The 14244-nt window shown below is 40.9% G+C and overlaps 1 protein-coding gene across 19 annotated transcripts in view; it reads left to right on the top strand.

The window, feature by feature from the left end:
• The window catches only part of RAD51B (RAD51 paralog B), a 651811-nt gene that overhangs the window by 305047 nt on the left and 332520 nt on the right, over positions 1 to 14244 (top strand). The gene's annotated exons all lie outside the window — the stretch shown is intronic.

Genomic DNA, 14244 nt, shown 5'->3' with positions numbered 1-14244 from the left:
ACTTATAAAGAGGCCCCAAGCCACAGATTTTAGATCTCGATTCAAACATCTAAACTTTGGAAAAGTTCTCTTCTGACATTTTGGTTTAGCCTATTAAAGAGGTCAGCCAAAGTTCACATCTGAATCTGAGCTTCCCCCAGCCTTCCAAAGTGTTTTGGTCTGGTGATGTGATTTGGGCTCATCTCTCTTAAATACCAGATTTTTTTTCCTCTCTCTCTCTCTGCAATGGGACGTAGTCTTCTCCCACACTGCCCCCACCATCTACAACTGATTCCTTAACTAGTCTGATAGCTATAAAACTGGTGTGAGGTCAAAATCTTCATTTTAGTCTTCAGGACCCTGGAAGATAGGTAACTATTGTCTGCATTTTATAAGTAAAATATACAACTTTCACAGGGTCACACAATAAATCAGTGACAGAGCTGAGACTAGAAACCAGGAATCATGCTTCTCTGCCCTGCTCTTAGTTATAGGCCACACTCACTTCTTCTAGCTATTATACCTCACACTGGTTCTTGTTGTTTCATAACTTTCACCACCCTGGAACTCCCAAAGTCCTCCCTGCCTTGCAAAAGGGTTGACACTTCTCTGAAACACCCTCCACAACAGAACCACAAATGGAATTCACCAAGCCAGAACCACAAGCTAAAACTTACATTAAAAAAACCCTAATATTATTTTAATAAGGAACTAACATTTCACAGCCATATGCACATCCTAGAGCAGAGAGGTACAAAGCCAAAGGCAATTTTTCTCCATTTTCCCTTCCCAACCCCAGTACATGTAGTAGTGGTACTGAGTCTATGCTGCACATTACAAGGAGTGGGGAAAGATGTTAAGAACTTCCGTCTACAGTACTTAAAGGCATGCAGCTACATACACAGAACATACAGTATTGGGATACTATTGCTTAAATTACAAAAAACACCTCCACATCAACTGTGTTGAGGGGATTACAAGAGTAATTTCTCCTTGTACAGGACTTTTCACCCAAAGATTTCAAAGTACTTTGAAAACATCAGCTGTTAAGCCCCACAATACTCCTGTATGGTAAGTATTATCCCTGCTTGGGAAACCGAGGCACAAAATTTAAGTGACTTGCTTATGGTGCTACAGCTGCTCAAGGTCAGAACTAGAATTAGAACCAGGAGTTCTGACTCCAAGATTGCTCCTGTCTCTACTAGATTATGGCTTCAGGTGAAGACTCAGGAGTAGGAGAAGATGAACTCTTAACCAAAGATTATCTTTCCTTGCAAATGTCTTTAGGAATAAAGAATGAAAGCGGAGAGAGACAAACATTTCCTTGGTTAACTTCCTTTAAATCTATGGAGTAAGAGCTAGGATTAACCTAGCTTATTATGAAATACAAACTGAATAATTTAAATAAAGAATATCAACATGTTTTCCCCAGCACATCAGCTATTCTGTTTATCCTGGCCTAAATTCTGTAGTAAGATACATATCAAATGTTCTCCTAGATAGGTGGGTTAAAGATAAAATAGCAAACTTCCCTCTCTGTTTCCTTGTGCTTATAAATTTACATATACCTCTTTAATCGCTACATATACAGTTACTATGCAGGTCAGGTTTGTTCAAAATGTGGCAATGTTTGCAGGCAAAAAGTAAAACAAACTACAATCAGTAGGTTGTCCTTAGTAATCCTGGGGAGCAGCCAATGGCTAAGGGGATTTTTCAGAGTTATTAATTCCAACAAACAGTTTTCTAGTTGATTCTTGTTTTGATGATCTCAGGAAAACAGACAGCATAGCTTGAAGCATATATTGCAATTGCCATTATGCCTGCAGAAATTGCAATGCTTATATCACACAAGGCATTTTGCAAAATTAGCACATAGCTAAACATTTGATGTGAATGTAGTTTTCATGATAAACGTTAGCTAGACTCAGATGTAGGCAGGCAGCTGCTGTTCAAGTTGTTATACATACTGCTCTGCTAATACACCCCACTAAACTCTCAGCGCTCCCTTTATTCCAGTGCTGATGACTTGTATCTGTCTGCCCGTACATCTCAGTCCTGACCAGCAGCTTCCCCTTACTGTTCCAGTGCTGGGTTCCTACACATCTCTGCCAATATGCCTCAATCCTGATCTGTGGCAGCCTTTTCTGTCCCACTGCTGGGTTCCCACACATCTTTGTCAACACACTACATTCCTCCTGGCAGGTAGCACAACTTGCTGTTCCAGTCATGGGAGCTATATCAAGGTCCACCAGTGCACTTCAGTAATCCTGATTTACAACATAATTTACTTTTCTACTCCTGCATCCTCACAAAACTTAACCAATGGACCTCACTGGTAACGTACAGTGTCTCTTGCTAGTCCAGTGCTGGGCCTGTCCTGAGTGGAGACTGCAAATTGAATCTAACTGTTGTGATTTTGTGAGGAAGACTTTGGAGTAAGCAAATGAAGTGGAGGCCAATGAAAAAGCACTATCCTGTAAAATTTGCAGCAAACAAAAGAAATGGTATAACACGCTGCTAGCAGCCTTGAGCATTCAGTCCTACAACTCTGCAAAAGCCTAGCCTATTAACAAGGAAATGCCAGACATATTTTACTGCTGCCATTATACAACATTAGTAAGATATGCAGCCAGAGTGTCAACAGGTGATATTCTGCTCCAATGTTTACCCTGTGCAACCCCATTAGAGTCAGAGCAGAACTTGGCCTTATACATTTAATTCCCAATGAGCATTCCCTTTGGAATTCTGAAATATCCTTCATCTAGCACCATCACAAAATGTTACCCTGAAGGATAGCATCCCTAGCACTGCAGTAACATAGTTACTTTACCAGAGCTCATGACCCCAAACTTGCTGTAGTTTCAGTGACTTAAAAAAAAATAAAATAAATGAAAGTATGTATTCAGAGAGGTATGTGTTGTACTGAATAAAGGTGATAAGGTTTATGTTCTTTTCAGTCATCATATGTTAGTTCTTAATATGTCAGTTGAACAGACTAATCATTCCTGTAGACCCCTCTCCTGGAAGTCAGTGGAGTGACTCCCATTAACTTAGAGGACTTTGAATTAAGTTCTTTGTATATATTTCACTGTTAGCAACTTTTCAATTGAATTTAACATAGTCCAGTGAAATGTTGGCTCAAACAGCCCTGCAGCATGCTGTCCTCCGGGTATCCTCCAGGTGCAGTACAGCAGTGGCCATGCAAGCTTCACCCACACTGTCCTTCATCCATATATTACTGAAGTGGCTGTAGGGGTCACCTCTAGGGGTGAGAAGGTAGCTAGTGCACTTCTTCTTTTATGGTTCTGAACTATTTCTCAGACAATCTCAAATGCTATTTTCATTTTATTATGAAAGAGGAAAACCAAAAGAAGAAGTGTCATGCTGCATTCTCAGCACAAAAATGGCTCTCTGCATTTTTCTAAGTTCACTTTCCATCCTGAGCTCTAAGTTTCAGAGGTCTGGGGTAATTTACATTTCCAGAGTAAGGCCTAACTGTCTGCTAGGAGAGTTGAGTTAAATAGAAGGTTGTCATTTTTAAAAGAAACATAAGCTCCAGTGTTATTGGGAAAGCACTAACTGACTGTGATTCTTAATAATGGAGTTAGAAATAAGCTGCAGAACCCCAAGAAAATGCCTCTGATGAAACTCCAGAATAGCTTAATCAGCAAGACGATTTTTTTGTTTCTGTCGGGAAAGGAAACTTGGTGACTTTTGTTTTCCCTCTGGGTAATATCATATAAGACATGCTTGTTAAGGAATCATATATACTCAGGTCTGTCTTCTGCTTTTTTATGAGCTGTCCAGCTATATACCTCTGTGTGTGTTATATGCAGCACATAGTGCATGTGGTGGTGCAGTTACAATAGGTTGGGGTTTTTTTAGGGGAGTTGGGATGGACACATTATGCACAAATGGTGGAGCTAATCATCTCACACAGGTGAAAATAAAATCTTCACCCCACACCACATCAGCACACGTTCTGTATATGACACACATTTTGCAGGAAAAGAGCTTTTAGGAATGTTTTACAGGGTTTTAAAAATTGTATTGAAACTTTAAAATTAATATCCTTCTGCTTACAAAGCCAACTGTCTTAGTTATCACCATCCAACTGTACAAGCTTTGGAAGCAGTGAAAAAAATACCTGAACAATTTTTCTTTGCACAAAAATAGTGCAACTTTATATTATAGGGACTTTGATATCTAGGCTGGAAGTAATGCAAGTTATCCCAGTGGAGAGTTTTTAAGAATTTCTCTGTTCCAGTGGTATAAAGTTCCCATTCCCAGCCTTAATAGATCACACAATATTGGGCATGTCAGTGGTGCTGGACTGAATATTGCCTGGCCTTTGCACCACTGATATTTGGAGTGGGCTGGGGAATTTCATATTTTGAGGAAGTTACGGAAACATCTTGTAAGTTAATTTTTGTTAAATGGTGAATGAAGTTCCTGAGAGGTCTGGAATATTGTAAGTAGTTATGGCAGAGATGGAAAAGTTGTCAGAGTGACAGAGGTATGATAAATGCAATGCAGTGCATGGATATCAGCACATTAGGATCATAGAAATATAGGGCTGGAAAGGAACCTCAGGGTCATCAAATCCAGCTCCTTGAGCTGAGGCAGGACCAACCTAGACCATCCCTGGCAGGTGTTTGTCCAACCTGTTCTTAAAAACCTTCAGTGATGGGGATTCCAGAACCTCTACTGGAAACCCATTCCAGAGTTTAACTACCTGTATAGTTAGAAAACTTTTCCTAATATCTAACTTAATCTCCCTTGCTGCAGATTATAAACCCATTACTTCTTGTTTTAACTGAGCATGGACATGGAGAACAATTGATTTCCTCATCCTCTTTATAACAATCCTTAACATATTTGAATACTGTTATCAGGCCTTCCCTCAGTCTTCTTTCCTCAGGACTATGAATGCCCAGTTTTTTTTAAACCTTTCCTTCTATGACAAGTTTTTTAAACCTTTTGTCATTTTTGTTGCTCTCCTCTGGACTCTCTCCAATGTATCCACATCTTTCCTCAAGTGTGGCATTCAAACATGAACACAATACAAGAGCTGAGGCCTCACCAGTGATGAACAGAGCGGGACAATTATCTCTGTCTTACCTAAGACATTCTTGTTAATACACGTGAGAATGGTATTTGTCTTTTTTGCAACTGCATCACATTATTGATTCTGATTCAATTTGTGATCCACTATAACCCCCAGATCCTTTTCAACAGTATTGCCAGTATTCCCGATTTTGTAGTTGTGCATTTTATTTTTCCTTCTTACATATAGTGCTTTATAGTTGTCTTTATTGAATTTCAGCTTGTTGATTTCAAACCAATTATCCAGTTTGTCAAGGTTGTTTTGCATTCTAATCCTGTGCGCCAAAATGTTTGCAGCCCCCCTTCCTACTAGCTTGGTATCATCCGGAAATTTTATAAGCATACTCTCCACTGCATTATCCAAATCATTAATAAAAATATTGACTAGAGTCTGACCCAGGACTGACTCCTGCAGGACCCCACTAGGTGCTTATGAGAATAGCATGAGAAAGTATGTCAAAAGACTTACCATGTCTATTGCTTTCCACCATTCACTAGGCCAGTTACCAGGATATGGGGTGGTACACACACGGCATACACACAATACAAATGATTGACAGCTATTCCTTCTCATTTCCTTCCACGTGTATTTCTGAGCGCGAGAAAAGAGAGAGGCAAATCTGACAGTGGTTTTGGATAGAATATATTTATTCAACAACTGATTATTACTGGATGAGTTAAATCTTCCATCCTTTCCAGCTGATGGTGGCTGAAGTGTTTGCAATACTTTGGGGTTACCAGAGAGAAACACTATTTCTCCAGATGGGCCTGATTGCACTGACTGACTGCTGTATTCACTTGTGCAGCTCTTGTTTTGTTCATAAGTTTCTCTGCATTTTGTGGAAATCATTGGTGTTTTGATGGGATAATCACACTTTTATACAATGTCTTTCACCCCAATGGATCCCCAAAAGGCTATACAGATGTGGTACTCTTACCTTAAATACAGAGTAGGTTTGCAAAATTCCCCATTCTTCCCTATATTTAATGTAGGGAATACTAGAAATGTTGAAATTATGTTACTTAGCTGTTTAGGGCAACTGGCAAGTTTTTATGGGTAACCACTGTATATACATACAGAACTAAATTCTCTCACCCCTGAAATTCATTCACTTTTCAATGGAGGGCAGCAGGTACTGTAGCATAATGGGAGAGGGAGAAGAAACCTCTGTCAAGGACATTGTGGAAAGCCTCTATTATGAAAAGCACCCTGGAATCCATAACATCATTTGTAGACTAAATAGGACTTAACTACTGTACTTTAGGAACGCTGTGAGGACACATTAATAGTAAAACAATGTGAAGAACAATCAAGTATTTATTAATATTATAGTAGGTGCCCACTTCAGCTTGGAGGAGCACAGAGCAATACTGGGTAGGGAAGAATACACATTCCTACAGTTATCTGAGTTCTGCTGCCTATCACAGAAACTTGGAGAACCTCAACCCAGCAGACTCAGGACACGAGAAGAGGGATTGAATGGTAGTAGAAGATTTGTTGGGAGTACAGCGTGGTGCATACTTTGTCATTAGATTCATTTAATTGTCTAAGTCTGTGAATCCAAGTGGGGAGATTTGCTGGTCAGCTGTTCATCTATCACTTCCCTCAGATTGTACAACAGATTGTATGCGGTTTGTGAATTTTGGAAACTGCACATGCACAGTGTGACATCCTGCCACAAGATGAGACTGTGCTAGCCCTGCCAACTCCTCTTCCAAGTTTCCTACCTCAAAGCTGACCTGATGAGTGTACTCATATGTATAGTACAAGGTTACTCTTCTCAAAACTAGTCCCTGGGCCAGATTCGGGTACCTTCTTTACACTGCTCCAGTAGCAAACACTGACTGTAAATGGATGTGGGCTGTCCACAAGGAGGATGCCTACAGCACAGGAGCAGCTAAGTCCAGTGTATATAACTCTACACTGTTCCCCTTGCATTCCCTGGCATTGGAGAATGCTGAGGGACAATGGGGCATAAGGAGAAGTTGTCGATAGGCAGTTGAGTAAAGCTGCCATAAATTAGAGTAGTCCTGAAGGCTGCTCTGATTTATACCAGGGGCGTTATTGTTCCCCAGAGTAGCCCAGAATCAGGGAGTTACAGAGGTGAATTAAGCCATTCTAATTCTGGTCCATACCATCTGTGCTCCACCTCTCTGGTCCTATGTGTGTGTTATGATAGGAAGTGTCTTTCCCACATACTTCTCAGAGTCAAATAAGAATACAGTACATTGTGTATCGGCTTTGCAATAATCCAGAGGCCCATGATGGAAGCTAATTAAGTATTTTAGGAAAAAGCGTGAAAGCTGCCATCAACAAGAGCTGGTGACTGCACTCTGACACCACCAAAAAATTTGTCCTGAGAACCTCTGAACTAGAGCATGAAGTCTCTAATTGGCAAATCAACCTACTGGTGAAAATTAGCAGAGTGAATATTTAAGCAAAAGTGACTTTTCAAGTTCGTTTTTAATGTTTCAGTGTGAATATTTCTAGTTGTCTGAAATTGCACAAAAAAGTGAATTTTTTGGGGGTGCAGAATCACATGAAATAAATTGGAAAAAAAGTCACACTATTTTTTGCCAAACGTGAGCCATGGAAGCAGCCATGTCTAGATCTCCTCTCATCAAAGATAAGATTGTGTAGTCACTACTAACCTGAGCTGTATTGGAACTGATGACCTAGAGTTGATAGGTTACAACTTTGCTACCAATCTCCTCTTCAGTCTTCCAAAACAAAGATATTTGTTTGGAATGAGGAATGGTTTAAGGGTGATTTGTAAGCATAGGCTTTTGCTAAGGAAATTGTACATTCACCACAAACTCCCCAATAAATCTGCCATATGATTTTTACTTATTTGAAAATGAAGCAGATTTTGGTCAAACAATTGGCTTTAGAGTAGGATTGCCTACTGCTGGCTTCTCCACTCCAACCTGGCCAGTATCAGTTGCCTTATTGTAGTCCCAAAACTGCAAAGGAAAGAGCTCCATACAGAAAGCTTTGCCCTTCTGCAAAGATTTCTAGAGGGGTGGGAAGGTCGCTTCAAACTAACCCAGAGCTCTGGGAGACTGGCAGGGTGTAAAAGCAGATTGGCAACCTGAGCCACCTGGCCCTTGGGGGAATATCTTGCGCATTTCTCTGCAAACAGGTCTGTACAGGCTGCAGAAGCACGGAACGTTGAATGTGAAGCTTGTCCAGGCACATAGGTCTTTTTGAGAAGCACAATGAAGAGGTGCCAGAGCCTAGATTTGGAAGGTTACATTTGTGTTGGCTGCGTTCCTTGCTCAGAGAAGAGGAAAGGCAAAAGACCTTGGGCTGTCTCTGGGTGGTAGTTGTTTCAACTTGAAGACATGTAGCTGCCTGACAACCGCACATTTTTGTGTTTTGTTTTGTTTTTTTTCTTCCTGTGGGACTTTTATTAATTTTTGTGATTATTTTTAAGCACTTGGCACAGACTTGCAGCCAGTCTCTGCCTCTCCAGCAGGCTTTTGGAATGGAATTGCATAACTCTGTACTTTTCCTGTATAAAACAGAATAAATTGGAGCTAATATACAGTGGCCATTTGGGTGTTTTGTTTCTGAAAAGTTCCCTGGTTTCTTCCCTATCCTATTTATACCCAGTGAAATCCAGTGGCTCTAAGTAGCCTGTGCCACTATGAATTGCCCTACTGGAGGAGAAGAGCAGAGGATCTTGGGTGGATGAGAGGTAGTAGCAAAGTAGGAGTTCCACTTCCATCATAGAAGTCTAAGAAGATCAGTTTCCCCCAGCAGCCTTGGGCAAAGTGCCTTGGATGTAAGATCTCCACTGTGTCAGTACAATTCCTCTAGAAGTTACTCATTATGCATTGTTTCTCAACTATTGGACTGTCTAATCAACATTTTTTATCTTGATGAGATGCAGCTGAAAACACACAGAGATAAAACTCAGCTCAGACAAGATGGGTGGTGCTCGCGTGGAGGGGGAGAGGAGACATTTGAGTTGGTTTTTGTTGGTTTGTGGATGCCTAAAATTCAGAGAATTATACCCATTTCTGGGGAAGCAGGTTTGGAATTTGAAGGTAACTCTCTTGTCAGCTCTCAGCATAGCGGCCCCAGCTTTTTCAATGTTTTCAATTGTCACATCTAAAAACATCCACCCACTTCCCTCAAATGTGGGCCTCACCAGAGTTACGCATGCCTTTGTCACATTTAGGTAAAACTGCTCTAATGCATTGTTTATCAGGCTTTCCTTTAAACTCATATGGTGACTGCAACAGTTGCAGAACATGGCAGCTTGTCTGCTCCTTAGGATAGGAGTAAAGGACGTGTCACTTTCCTCTGTGATCTACACTGACTGTCAATACAGCACATAAAAGCATTGCTGTATAAAGCCCTTTCTAACTTGGGCCTTGATTAAGCAAAGCACTAAAGCACATGCTTAATTTTGAGTGTCTGATTAGTCCATTGACTTCAAGGGCTTACCCTTCAGTCTAGTTCTCTAGTTTTGACTGATGATCTGTCTGGGCTGGTTATTCTTATTTTTTTATTTTTTGTGTAGTATTTAGATGGTGGCTTCTATAATTGCACTGGGATACTATGCCATCACAGTAATATAGTGTCAGGATGCAGAGATACAAAGTTATCTTGTGAAAATTCAGTACCATGTCATAAAAATTGAGATTGTCCTTTGAATTTCAAGATTGGTGGTGACACTGTTTGGGTATGGTAGCCAGCTCCCTCTCAATAAGCTAGTGGGGCTGGCCAGAGGTTAGATATGAGACTAGATGGACACCTGGGAGAAGGGAATTGAGTTGTTGTGGTGAAATAGTCTTTTTTTGCTTTGGGTTTGGGCAGGATGAAAATCTGCGTTTTCATTGTGTATTTGATTCATATGAGCCAAGAGAGATTTTAAATGTCCTGAGAATATGAAGGACATAAAACCCTATTTTTGTAAGTGCACATGCATTTGGACCTGATTCCCTAGAACAGTTCTGCCCCAAACACTCTTCCTCTGAGATACCTAAACTCTATCATAAAGGTAGAGGCTGAAGAACAGGTGAAAATGAACTCGGTGTAAGCTCAAACAGTGTCTCTTTTACCAACAGAAGTTGGTCCAATAAAATATATTACCTCACCCACCTAGTCTTTCTAATGGTAGAAGCTGTTGGTCACATAAACCTGGTTTCCCCTGTGGCACCATGACATGCCATCATCACAACTCTGAGCCCTTGAGTTCTTTTAGTAAAACTCTGGTATTGCTTGGTTGTTCTGATACTTCAACTCCAGCTTCTCTCTTTCTATGTCCCTTACTCCTTCATTCCACAGAAGGTGCTGATTTTTTTTTTTGAAAGGCTGCTAATATGGTGATTTACAGTAAGTCTCTCTGAGGTCATGGACAACTTTTCAACAGTCTTTGTGGCGAGTGGTTACTAATCCTGACTGTACCTGAAGAGAGGCTGGAGCTGAAGGAAATGCTAATCCAGTGTCTGGTCTGAATTCTGTGTTGTCAGTAAATATCCCCTTTCTCCAACTGCCTGTGCTAGCTGGGATACAACTGCTCCCCTTGTGCAGAGGCTGATGCTAGTCATCATCACAATCAAAAAACGCTGTAACAGATTCCTGCAGGAGGGCTGAAGTTCTCATCAGTCTATGAACTGTGCCCCACCTCAGCTTTGTCACCACTCCATCTTTCCATTTGTAACCCCAGTGCCGCTCCTATCTGGCTTTGTGCTGTTTCCTTTCCTGCTTTGTGCACATTTCTTCCTCTAGAACCTAGACAATAGTCATAATTGTTTAAGTCCATTATAAACAGTACTATCTATACTTGAATGTGGCATATTAAAAGCTCCTTGCTCTGGGACAACAGAGAGGTGCCTCTTTAGTGACAGGAATGGAGAAAGTTAAACTCTGATCTCATTGATAGGGACAACATTGAAATGTTGGGGATTAAAAAAAGCTTGTGTCCCCCTTACTCAGCATGCTGAGTCAGCATCCTACCCTTCAAGACTGACTGTCACTTGTACTGCTTGATCTCTGACTGCCCTGCTGGAGTGCAGTAAAAAAACACAAAGAACATGCGTTAGTGAAGGACAGAGTGGTTCTGGATTTTTGTTTGCGTTTTTGTGTTTGCTCTTCCAGCTCGACAGGAAGCCTTTAATAAGAGTTTTCCTAAATGATGCTGCATGTCAAATGGGAAATTTTACTCTATTCTCTTAACAAACAGCCATTTCATGAGAGGGTTTTTCCGCCCCTCTCAGTACATTCCAAAAGGCTTTATACCTCCACTGGTTACTGATTGATGGCTCTGTGCTGAACTCCCTTTAATTTTGCAATAAACCAACAAGGAGGCTGAGACCACAAGTTTACAGAGAATGACTTATTTACTTTACTGCATTTACAAGGATGACAAAGTCAGATTTAGTAGTTTCAGTGTGGTCCTTGGGAGGGCAGGAGGAGTACTTGAGGAATTATACTGTATAAATAACCAAACAAAAAATAGCTTGCTTATTCTTCCATGTCAAAGCAGTCATATTTCAGTTCCTAGGCCAACTCACTCCAAGGCTCTGCAGGGGCTTTACACTTACAAAGGCTGTTCACTAAGGCCAGCATTTTCAAACTTGGGTGCTTCAGCTTAGGCACCTAAAAATGTCTTTTGATTTTTCTGACGGGCTCCCAGAACGTCAGCCAAGACAGTTAAATTGGGGGAGATTTTGTTGGCATGATGAGCTGTACAAGTGTTGCCAAAGCATAAAAGATTGTTGTGTACTTCAGGTATCTCTTACAGGTAGGTAAGATCCATCCAGGATAGGGCAGCGCTTTTGGGGGCTTGATCCCCTATGTTCCTGTGTACAATGGTAGCACCTCTGAAAAGCAGGCAAATGATTTAGAAGCCTAAATATTTCTTAAATACCTTACTTTAGGCACTCATGTTTGAAAATTTTGCCCTTGCTGTCCTTCAGTTTCCCTATCTGTAATACAGGATTGTTAATTATTTCTGTAACACCTTAGCTGTTCATAGTTCTTTACAGATACAGCAGGAAGGAAGATGTGGATCATGCCCCAAAGAGCTTAAATGGTAATGCTAATATGCTGCTACTAATACTTAGCTTTCTTATGGGAGAAACTAATTGCAAAGTATTGTAAGATATTAAGTTCAAACTTTTCCAATAAGTGGTTCTGACATTTGAATAGATCTAAATAAACTTTTCAATAGCATTTGCAATCTTATCATGTTTTGCAGACTCTGGACTGCAAATTTTCATTTGTTAAACTGTTAGCCATATTGGTCAAAATTGGCCATGCTCAAAGGTTAAGGGGCAGTGGTTCACTGAACTCAGCAGGAAAGTGAGACAAGTTTCCAGCAGCATTGACCTATCTAACTGACCTTTTTAGTTTAGTTTTAGTTGCAGAGGGTGTTTTCTATTCATGTACAGTCATTGGCTGGGGAAGCCCCTCATATTGATTTTACCATGAACAGGGAACAGAAAACTATAACACAACCCTCTACCTATTGCAGATGTTCGGGGTTAGTTGGGCTGAAGGAGGGAAGGTGGTGTTTCCTGTTCCCTTACTCTGTAATGATTACTCTAATAAGAATGAGAGAGAGCTTTGTTGGGTTAATTGATACCAGACAATAGGATCTCTCATGCGCTAAAATGTTGCATAACAGAATTCTTCCTGTTGAAAGCTCTGTTGGAAGTTAATGGACTAGTAAGTTGAGTTGTGCCTCTTAAATTGAAGCCAGGGCTGCATGGTCTGAAGTCCATTATGTGTTAGGAGACCCCACAACAGATCTTTCTTTACCCACTGGACTGTGATCCGGGCAAGTTTCATGAACTAAACAGAGTAAAATATGGTCAATACTTGGCTGGAGATCTCCAAGGAAAATTTCAGAAAGTTACACGGTGACTCGATTGAAGGCACTTCCCCCCACTAAATAAGTTCTGGATCAATGCCCCAGCATGTTATTAGGAAGCACTGCATAATTAGAGATGGCATCTTTCAGGCAAGAGATGTAACAGATGAAAGATGGCTATTCTGACCTTTCCAGCTTTCTGTGTGTATACAGCCCTTATGTTTATCCCTGCTGATTTGTAAGATATTGGACCTTAAAGTCAGGCCAGCTCTAGGTTTTGTGGGACCTGTCTGAAGTACTATGTGTGTCCCTCCGTACCTGTAAGTGCAGCACCCCACTGGGAAATCACATGGCCATGTCTCACCACCCTTCCCTAGTCTATCTGAATCTCTTCTTCCTCTCAGGCTGGATGAATCCCTCATGCACCTGTTTGTGAGGCTCAGCAGCTGCTGGTGAGCCATTTATGTGGATCAGGAGGTGAAGATGAAGTGCACCTTTAAAGCTGGCGACGAAGACATTGAAGGAATTTAATACTTGTGGCCTGCTGACATCAGAGTAAAGTGGGGGTGGCATTCTGGCTGGTGAATTAGATGTGCCTGTATGCTGAGGGACCCTGGGAGATGTGTTGCTGCTATTTACAAATGGGATGTTCTGTTGTACCAAAATCCTATTTTAGAAATGTAAATTTTTTTAACTATATCCAGTAGATAGTTATATATGGGTACATTATTTAGAGTTTTGTATTAAACTCGTGAGTCTATATTTGAAGCCCTGCATTTTCAGAAATATCCTCATTTTTTTTGCTGCCCAGCATGAGACACTTTGGGCCTGGTTGCCACCCGTTGCTGAGCACCCACAATTCCAATTTAAGCCAAAGTGAGTAGAGGGTACTCAACAACCTTAAAAATCAGGTTCAGCTAGGGAAGCTGGGGACCCAGAATTGTACTAATGGTTGATAACATTAGAGATACAGAGCTATAACTGAGGGTAGACGTTTCAGGCAGTGTGGTTGCAAAGTGTAACTGAAGCAGAATTTGGCGTTATATTTGGTACTTAATTACCAGTTCTGTTAATTTATGCTTAAACTAGAGTAGAATCCAGCTGTCTGTCCCAGCTCTGTGGGGCCAAGAGGACTAACAAATAGTATCACCTAATTTTTTTTTCACAGAAATAAGCTTTCTGAATACACATAGGGCTCCAGTTCCAAAAAAAGCATCCTTACTCAGGGCACTGTTTAAGCACTTGCTCAACTATCTCTGAAGTCAGTGGAACTTGAGCACATGCTTAGTTGTCATCCTGAATCAGGGCCAGAGTAGCTGAGTAAAAATGT

The sequence above is a fragment of the Gopherus evgoodei genome, chromosome 4, assembly GCF_007399415.2.
Source record: "Gopherus evgoodei ecotype Sinaloan lineage chromosome 4, rGopEvg1_v1.p, whole genome shotgun sequence".
In the NCBI taxonomy this organism is placed as follows: domain Eukaryota; kingdom Metazoa; phylum Chordata; order Testudines; family Testudinidae; genus Gopherus; species Gopherus evgoodei.
The sequence above is the reverse complement of the archived record's forward strand: the minus strand, read 5'-3'. Positions and strand labels throughout refer to the sequence as shown.